This window comes from Nannospalax galili, unplaced genomic scaffold (genome assembly GCF_000622305.1).
Source record: "Nannospalax galili isolate Female #2095 unplaced genomic scaffold, S.galili_v1.0 scaffold873, whole genome shotgun sequence".
NCBI lineage: Eukaryota > Metazoa > Chordata > Mammalia > Rodentia > Spalacidae > Nannospalax > Nannospalax galili.
This window is the reverse complement of record NW_008334005.1, coordinates 490,626-501,228: the sequence shown is the minus strand read 5'-3', so window position 1 is coordinate 501,228 and position 10,603 is coordinate 490,626. Positions and strand designations below refer to the sequence as shown.

At 34.9% G+C, this 10,603-nt stretch overlaps 1 pseudogene; it reads left to right on the top strand.

Annotated features, from left to right (window-relative positions):
* The first annotated feature begins 272 nt into the window (after positions 1 to 272).
* On the top strand, positions 273 to 394 carry LOC115069588 (annotated as a pseudogene).
* The last annotated feature ends 10,209 nt before the right edge of the window (positions 395 to 10,603 follow it).

Sequence of the window (10,603 nt, the reverse complement as noted above, 5' to 3'; positions counted from 1 at the left end):
AAAGTTAAAGTATATGTATATATTTAAAATTTTTATTTTTATTTTATGTGTATGCATGCATGCATTGCCTGCATGTAGGTAAGTGCACCTGTGTCGTATAATGCCTGCAGATGTCAGAAGAGGCTGTCGGGTCCCCTGTGACTGGAGTTATGGACAGTTCTTAACTGCCATGTGGATGCTGGGATTCAAACCCAGGTCTTCTTCAAGAACAACCAGTGTTCTTAACCACTGAGCCTTCTCTCCAGCTCCCCTAACGTATATATTTTTAAACTAGCACTTGTAGTTCTTTGTTCAACTGGTAAAGAAAGGCATGAAAAACAGATGAAAAGATAAATCTTTGCAACTCAGAAATTATTGTTCAAAATGAGTTTTGATACATATAAGAAGGAATACGATACACAAAAAAACATAAAACTTACCTTGTTAAAGAAAACATTTTAAACTGATGAATTTGAATAAGTATTCACAGAGTTTAAAAGGAAAATTAGAAAACTGAACTTGTTCTTCTCTATGGCATCTTTTATTTTTTTAATAAACATGCATTTCATTAAATTTGAAAATGGTATTCAGAAATCTTACTTACTGTCCACAGGATTGGCAACATCATTCCATGAAATGGACAGCATCAATGCCCCGCATACTGTAGCTAAGTGATTAGAATTGTCCTAGACAGAATGATGGCTCCCCAAACTGTCTCCCCTCTAACCCCATTCACATTTTAACTGTTAACATGCTAGGTGAAATGTGAAGTATGTATTATCACTACAAATTGAATGCAGTTAGTCTTATAATGAGTTTTTTTCTTTTTTCTGGATTGCCTTGGTGGGATCATGTAATTACAAGTATTCCTAAGAGTACGAGACTGCAATGGAAGAGGTAACTTTGTTAGACTCCTCATTACATTGACAGACACTGAAAGAACAATACAAAAGTAAGACAGATTTATTCAGACTAGACTTTCAGAGATGTCAAACCATGGTCAGGTGTTTCCATGTGTGGGCCTGTGATGATATCGAATGTCAAGGCGGAAAGGTCTGATGGAGCAGATTGTGCTTATGGGCTTCCTCCTATCCCATTTTGTCCCTTCAGGACCCTAACAGTGAATTATGCACATTCAATTTTGGGCACTGCCCCTAGTTAAGTTTCTCTGTAAGTATCCTCAAAACGTACTCAGAAATTTGGTTTATTAATCTTCTCTATACTTCACAATCCAGTGAAGTTTGCACCAAGATCAACTGTCACAGAGCCACAGGGAGAAGTGAATATGTAAGAATTCTCAAGAATACAATATTTCAGTGTTACTGGTTTTGAATATGTAAGTAGTGAGTCTCAAATCAGGAAATATATAGAATATAGAAAAGGCAATGAATTTTTGAGAGACTCAGTAACGAAATAGCCTTAATATCATGGTGATTTTAGTCCAGTAAGATCCGTGTTGAAAACGTACTACAGAACTATAATGTTGCAGGTTTCTGTTATTTTACATTAGTGATTTTTGTGATAGTTGCTGGTAAATTAATAGAAAACTGATAAAATAGATGATTTTTTGTAAAATTTTTATTGAATTTTTGAATATTTCATACAGAACATCTTAATCATCTTTATGCCCCTTCCCGCATTGGCTCCTCCCATAGTCCAAGCACTGGATTTCATGCATCCTGTCATTTGTCTTAAGGCCTATCAAGTCAAGTTAGTGTCACCGGATGTCCCTTAAATCAAGTTTCAACACACATGGTTCTCAAAGTACACCTGCACAATTTAACTTCTAAAGAAGCTGGTAGCAGTATTCAGGGCAGAAATTTGTAGCTAATGTTGAGAACTGTTTAGTACCCTTTAGCTGCATCTCCCTCCTGCTCCTTGGAAGAATTACTGCCATTGCCTGTCTTACATTAAGTTTGTGGTTTTATTCTGCACTCAGGTTTCGAATTTCACATTTTCTTTTCCACAGCATTCACATGGCATGTGTTTCTCCTGTGTGCATGCTCACCTACTCCACCGTGTGCCCTGTACCGGTTTAACATACTTTCATGTTTTACCAATGCTACAGTAAATGGGAGCTGGATTAATTCAATTTGGAAAAATGATCATCTTTTGTGATTACTCTTGGCATATATGCCATATCACTACATTTAGGAGAATGTTGGGATACATAGTAAGGAGTCAAATTATATCAGATGCAAATTATAAAAGAATGGTGTTCCTTTTCCAATAAAGTGCTTTGAATATTTGGGGTTTTTAAATTCTGTGCACTTATTACCATTGGCCTATATGTGTTTTTATTTGTATTTACACTAGTTGAAAATCATAGTTCTCATTTGGGTCTCCGTGTTGATATTTTGTCATTAAAACAGTAGTATTTGTTGCAGCTGTGCAGTATCTGTTTTTTTTTATTTCTTTGAAAGCAGTCTAACTAGGAGGTGATGGTGTTTTATTTTGTATTTCTTCTTTTGAGAAATGACTTTAATACTCAGCCCATTTAATATCATGTAACAACAAAACTTGCATGACAGAATCTTAAATAGTTGACCTCATAAAATTTAAGAGTAATACACTTGTTACCAGAGACTGTAGTGTGGACAGCTGTAGCGCATATGTTCTATGGCACAGCAGGATGAATATACCCCACATACCTCAAAACTGTTAGAAGATGATATTTTGAATGTACTCACAGTTAACGATAATATTTTAGGATTCTAAATATTCTAGTTACCCTGACTGGTTTCTAGCAAATTAAATATCATGTGGTACCTCATACCATGATCAAATATTATTTATTAAAAAGTATTTTAAAAAAACATAACATTTTTATTGCATAACAGAAACTTGAACTTTATAGCCACAGCTTAAAAATTTCATAGATGACAATGCTATTCCAAAGCATATTTCTTGGGGCTGGAGAGATGGCTCAGGAGTTAAGAACACTACTTTTTCTCACAGAAGATCCGGGTTCGAATTCCAGCACCCACATGGCAGTTAACAACTTTCCCTTACTACAGTCCCAGGGGATCTGACAGCCTCATGTGACCTCCGCGGGCATTGCATGACACAGGTACACTTACCTACATGCAGGCAATACACCAGATACATAAAATAATAAATAAATAAGTAATTTTTAAAAAGTTAAAAATAGTATTTCTCTCTCTCTCTCTCTCTCTCTCTCACTAGACAAGTTTTCATCATGGACGTGAAACTTACCTGGAGCTCACTATATCTGGAACTCTACATTATGTGACCCAAAATGGTCTCAAGCAGCAATCCTCCTCATTCACCCTCACGAGTGCTAGGTTTCCTTGCATGCACAAGTGCTAGGTTTCCTTGCATGCACGAGTGCTAGGTTTCCTTGCATGCTACACTAAGCACAACTACAAACATATTTTCCAACAATGTTTCAATGAGTCCTGAGACATACTATATGATGTTTTTGAAACAATAAAGAAAATTTGAACCTAATTCTATTGGGAAAATTCTCATACCCAATAAAATGTGGAATCCTACTTTAATCTATTCTCTAAGAAATTATTGAGAAGAAAATTTTTCTATACTTAATTATATATGACTGTAAATCTTTGTCTGAAAAATAGTATGCATTGTCTAAATCATTGTTCAGGTTAAGTACTAAAATTAAAATACTTATATTTCATGACTCCATAAATATAGATATCTTATTTGTCTGGCTTATCCTTAAGTTAAATAAATTAAATATTTTAAAACTTTCAGTTTATAATTTGTAGAATAAATTAATTATTAAGCTGTCCAACAACTCTTTCAAAAATAATTTTTAGTGTCTTTCCATGGATAATTTATAAATGTGTGAAAACAGCTTAAATTGTTTTCAATCCTTTATATAAATTGAAATTCATTTGGGCTTCTATTACAAAACTAGAGACTTTGGTATGTTAAGATACGGAGATTAACTATTATAAACATTCTAAATACTAATGATTTCACACACATACACACATACATAATCATGCTGATAATTTTTTAATATGACACACATCTACTTAGTATTGCTTAGAGGTCACTTTGTTAATCAATGTATATGATATTTTGATATTTTAGAAAGGCAACATGCTGAATATGTGAATAAGTGGAATGTGTGTTGTTGTGTAATCTAAAATTGTTTATAGGAGCCCAGTGACTCCCTGCTCAAGTTAAGGACTGAATGTCTCATTGAGAATAATTCACAACAAGTCAGTACTCTACTAATATAATAACAGGACCATGATCCTTGAGTCAGATCATGGTACCCGATCATATATTTCACTCAATTATTCCACCTTAGTTTGAAGGATGATATTATTTATCAAAACACTGGGAAGTAATTTCAGAGCATTTCTTTTCATATCCTTAAGCCCTCTGTTACCTAAACAAAAGGCATATTTGTAGGGTCAGTTTTTTCTATTTATACAAAAAGATTTATAATCATTCTTTTGTGCTGCCTATATAATATATAAGCCTTGGGTCTATTATAGCTATGAGCTTTCATTGCTGCTATTACTATCAGATTTGAAAGCATTGAATTAATTTCCACTTGATCTGCTTGGAAATCTCAGGTCAAGATTATTCTGGAAAGCCCAACACTTATCAAAGTAGTCTTGATTCATAGTAGAACTTATAATTTACTATTTGTAACAAAGATTTTCTAAAATGATTAACCTATTACAACCAACTAGTAAAGAAAGATCAGCATAAACCCTCCATTTACACACTCTTGGCCTGGCTCTACTTCGTATTTTGGTGTAGGGTACTGTTCCGTTGAAAGTGAGCAGGTATTCTAAAACTGTGTACTTGCCACCTGTGTTCCATAGGACAAAAATTCATGAAATATGAGAACTAAAGGAAAAGAAAAGGAAGATGTAATTTCAGGTCTTGGAATTGCAGTAAAAAACCAATTGTGTAGTATACCAGAGTCTAAAATGATTGTGTCCTGAAGATAATTCAAGTTCCTTGTATCATGTATATGAAAAAGTTGAAAAGATGTTCTCTTTGCTGATTTATCTCTCTCTAGTTCTTGATGCTTTCTCTAGAAAAAGCAATGAGAACATACACATATTACACACATATATGTATATGTTTAATTTTAGGACACTAGATATGAAGTATTGTATGATGCATTCTAAAAAGAACCCAAGGTACACCTGCGATGCTACAGCAGATTAACAAAATGTGCTTTCCATTCATTTATAAGCGTCTCAGGAGTTGATGTTTGTAGTAATTGTACCTCTAGGTTAGGACATAAGCATAATTCTAATTGCTTATTTACTCCCCTTCTGCCCAATATTTCATTCTCACTCCTCTTCATCTCCATCATAGAAAACGATGACAGTATATTTAATATTAATATTAATATATAATTTTTCTTTAGTTACATAGGTTATTATGTTCTTTATTTTTCAAGTAGTGCTCTTATAACCTGTATCTTGTGTGTGTGTGTGTGCATATTAGTTACGTTGCTTCCAATGACCTACAGTCCCCTATGGTTATTGTTATTATTATTTTATTATTTATTATTTTTATTTTATGTGTATGTGTATATGGCCTGCATGTAGTAAGTGTACCAGTGTTGTGCAATGCCCGCAAAAGACAGAAGAGGCTGTCAGATCTCCTGGAACTGGAGTTACAGACAGTCGTTAGCTGCCATGTAGGTGCTGGGATTCAAACTTGGGTCCTCTGCAAGAACAGTGTTCTTAACCACTGAGCCATCTGTCCAGCCCTCACCACCTATGGCAGTTATTGAATATATCTACTTGTTTATACTTAGAATGCATATATGTGGAGCTGGAGAGATGATTCAGTGATTAAGAGCACTGACAGCTCTTGCAGAGGACCTGGGTTCAAATCCCAGAACTCACATGGTGGCTAACAACCCTCCATAACTCCACTTCCAGTGGATCTGACACCCTTTTCTGACCTCCACAGGGATTGCACAACACAGCTCTTACACTAAAACACATAGAATAAAAATAATGAATAGAATATTTTAAAATACATATTTGTTAATTATTTCCTTTTCCGGGCCTAGAGAGATGGCTCAGCCTTTAAGAGCACTGGCTGCTCCTGCAGAGGACCCAGGATCTGTTTCCAGCACTCACATGGTGGTTAACAATCATCTATAACTCCAGTTCCAGGAGATCCTGCTCCCTCTTCTAATCTCCACAGGATTGCACAGAGCAGGTGCACTTACATATATGCAGACAATACACTCATACACATAAAATTAAAACTAATAAGTAAGAAATAAAATATGTTTAAAATTCTATTTACAGAAATAATAACAAATTGAGACCTTTCAAAAATATTCCTCATGTGTGAGAATTCCTTGAAATACATGCTCAGCATTATAATTGCATCTTATCATTGTTTTGTACCTAATTTGACTAATGAGTCCTCTGACAATGTCTTATCCTGATTGGTTACACCATATATATTTCCATTAACAGTGTATGAAGATTCCTCCACATTTATACCCTAAGTAAATACCTACATTATATAATCTTCTAGTTTTGTGTTTCTGGCTGTTTTAAAGTGATATTAGTATCCTTATCATTTTAATTTCTATTTCTATATATTTATTAATATGATCTTCAATTTTGTTATATTTTCTTCACTATAATACCTGTAATTTTGAAAGGAAGGACTGAGTCATGCTTATAACAATTTTGTGCTTGACATCAATGCTTGATAAAAAGTGTTCAATAAATGTTTATGAAACAATGCATTTGCACTTATGGCACTAAAGAAAGAGATAACTGTGTTAGACCCAAAGTTTGTCCTTTCCATTTGTTTACTGTTATATCTAATCACACCTTCCCCTTCTGTTTTAACTAAGGAAGAGCTTCTTGGTAAATATCACAGGACTTTTAATCTAAAACCCTTATTGTCTGAGATTAAGATTCCAGAGCTCTAATTTTAAATTTACTACAAGGCAGACATGAAGGTTTTTTTTTTTTCTGTTGTTTTATTTTTGTTTTTTTGAGACACAGTCGTTCTGTAGCCCAGGATGGTCTTGATCTCACAGAGAGAGGCCCATCTGTGTTTTCCTAATACTAGGTGCTGCTATGCCCAACAGAATTTTGGAGGTTTCTGTAAACACTCATATTTTCATTGCTGCCTTGTTATGATTCTTGTCGGGTTTTTCTCTGCTTTCTTTTTAATTTCTGTTTTAGATTGCATGAAAAATAATTGTCTTCACAGTTACATTTTAAAGATATATTAATATACTTCATTTTCTTTTGTTCCATTCTGAAATGAGGAAATTCATGTATAATCTTTAGCATAGAAGTTGATCACGTTGCTCAGTAAATGTGAGGTAACATCTATCAATATAACATAACACTGAAATGAAAAAGAACCCTTGTGATCTGAATTCTGAAGGACCTAGCACTGTCTTCAGTCCTCCAACAATTGCTTAACTAGTAGATGTGAATTATATGAGTGTCTTTGACACAAATTTCATTAAAAACTGAAACCAAGCTGCTGCAAACCTTTAATTGATCAAGATGCCATCTTGACACACATAGTGCTACTGAGTAACATAAATCTCTTCTGTTTGCTTCATATGTTGGGTATATATCTTCCCAAGTTCGAAGCACAATGCACATTTAAAAGATCCTTGCTTCTAAATACTGTGAAGTTGAAACTGCACAGATAAATGATCTTATGACACCGTGTGATAACATTCTATCTGGGAATGGACAGTTGCACTAACCACTTATTATGGTAACATTTATATCCTTTTCTTAGTAGTAGAGTAGATTAATCTTTGTTCACAGCAGTCTGTTCATGTTTCAGGGGGCTTTTTCCCCCAGGCCTTTCTTTATACTCTATACTTTCTTTTCATTCAAAATTAGAAAATAAAGTGCAGTTAATTGCCTATGTAAATAACTTTAAAAGCATATCTAGTATGCTAGATAGCTTTAGTGTCAACTTGACACACCTGGTTTTTGGAAGCCTCAATTGGGGAATTGCCTCCATTGGACTGGCCTGTGGCCATGTCTGTGGGGCATCTTCTTGTTTGTTGAGTGATGTGATAGGGCACAGCCCACTGTTGGTGGTGCCACACCTGGGCAGGTGGGCCTAAGAAAGCAGGCTGAGTAGGGGCCAGGAGAGCAAACCAGTAAGCAGGAATCCACCTCCAGGTTCCTGCCCTGAGATCCTACCTTGAACTCCCTGATGAACTGTGAACCAGGAGAAAAGATAAAATAAATCCTTTCCTCCCCAAGTTGGCATTGGTCAGAATATTGTGTCACAGCAACAGAGAAACAAACTAGGACATAAAAGCATATCTAGTGAGAAAAGCTAGAATGAAAATGCTATTAAGCATTTCACTATTGTATTTCCTATACTAGTCTGATTACATCTCAGAAGTATCTTTGTATTAGCATGGAAGTATTCCATGACTTTTCTCATAAGGTGGCCTCATTTGGCCTTCTAGCATCTCTATCAGCTTTCTATTCCTCTATCTGAAATCAATCTCCAAAGAGCTGTGTCTAATATAATGTTATCATCTCTGCTTTCTTTCTTTAATTTCCAATCTCTTTGGAATCAAACCCTTTATTACATCAGACTGGAATTGTCAATGTCTGCAAGAATACCCAGATTAATAATTCCCTGTCAATTTCTAGACTTGTTTGTACATATCAATAATGTTGTTTATATAAGGTCACTCTTTTCTAGAAAAGTCTTTGATCATTATGACTGCTGATGTATCTCAGATGATTTCTTTTGAAATTCCATTTACTTTCCTACAAGTTCTTCTTTAGTTCACCTTGGCAACCCTCTTTCCACATGAGTGTTCTGGTTTCAGAATTTCAAAATGAATAACTTAATATTTCAAGGAGTTATATCTCCATCGCAGTATTTTCTAAATACAAATTATATATGCATTTGTTTACTTGATTTTCCAAGCTGAAGGTGAAATATGTGTATTAGCCAGGGTTTTTTAAAGGAACAGAATTAATAAAATGAACATACATATGTATTAGATTTGCTTACACACTAAGTCAGAGTAGTCCAGCAATGGCTTGGTCATACTAAGAAGGTTGAGAATCCAGTAATTATCAGTCTGTGAGGCTTGATGTCTCCTGGAGATCTGCTGGTTTTCAGTCAACTTTGGAACCCAAAGTACTTGGTTCTAATATCAACAAAGGAATGCTGTAGCAATAAGGTAGATAAAGTTAACAGTGGGAGTGAAGGCATGCGTGCAGAGAGCAAAAACTCCTTTCTGCCATGTCCTTTTATTTGGGCTGCTAACAGAAGGTACTGCCTACATTTAGTGTGAATCAAATGGCTTCGAATAAACTGATCAAGAAAGTCTCTGGCATTTTAATTAATTCCAGATCCTGTCAAGTTGACAACCAAGAGCAGTCATCACAACACATGGCTCTCCTCCACAGGTGATTCCCTACAGTCTTGCCACTCTCCAAAAGTAGCAATTCCCTTCTTAATATATACAGCTCACAGCAAAATATTTGGAGTCTTTCATGAATTATTTAGAGCAAAAGAAGCTTATAGAGAACGTTTAGCTAAAAAAAATAATTATAAGGGTACAGTTTAATTCTCCCCCTTACATCAAAGTTATTTACATAATATGTATCGATTGATCGGTATTGAAATACACACACACACACACACACACACACACATACACACACACATATGTATATATATGGAGACTGGAATCTTAAGCTCATAAGGATTGGTCAAATATCTAACGTAAACTTCTTTGAAGGTCCTCATACATATTGGTATCAATCTAAATGCTTACAGTGCATACTTGTAGAAAGTGACATATAACAGATAAGGTACTCTTCAAAATCATGAGGGAGAATCATTGACAGGGACTTGTGAGTCAATTATATGTAAAGACATAAGGAAGTGGGAAATAATGCACTAGCCCATGGGAGACCCCTGAAAGCACTCTGTTAATTATAATATTATTCATAATTAGAAACAGTATTAAAATCATTCACTCATTCAAACATTAAACAAATATTCTGTGAGTGAACTATCACTATTGGTACAGTAATGGCACTTTTATATTGGGGTGTTGCTAAAATTCTTTCTGGAAGGCACAAATGCCACCCCCCCACCATCCTTAGGACAAATCCAAGTGTACTTTCCCAAAACTACAGTTTGGGAAACTAAAAAGTTTATTGGGGTTACTTACAAAGCAATGGGTGATGGTCCTAAGGAAGCGGGTGCCATCAAGCTTGGGAAGCTTGATATTCGGAGGTGAGTTCTATCATACAGGGGCCATAATTAATAGTTAACTAATTCGACTTCAGGCACACTCAATGGGAGGGAACTTGTGTATGTTCCTGAAAAATAGCCAATATACATGGCTGGAGAGGTCATTAATCCTAGAGAAAAACCTACATCTGTCATATCCATAGGCAAACATAATTTCTTATGATATGCTAAATATTATCCTCTTATGTACAGACAAGTATTCCTCTCAACACTCACCAAAGAAGATTCTTTTTGCAACAGATGGAGACTATTATAGAGTCTCAAAATATTTTTAAACAGTGTTAATGATAACATTTTCAAATTTCATTCAGTACACACACAATTTTCACTAGAAAGGTGTATATTATTA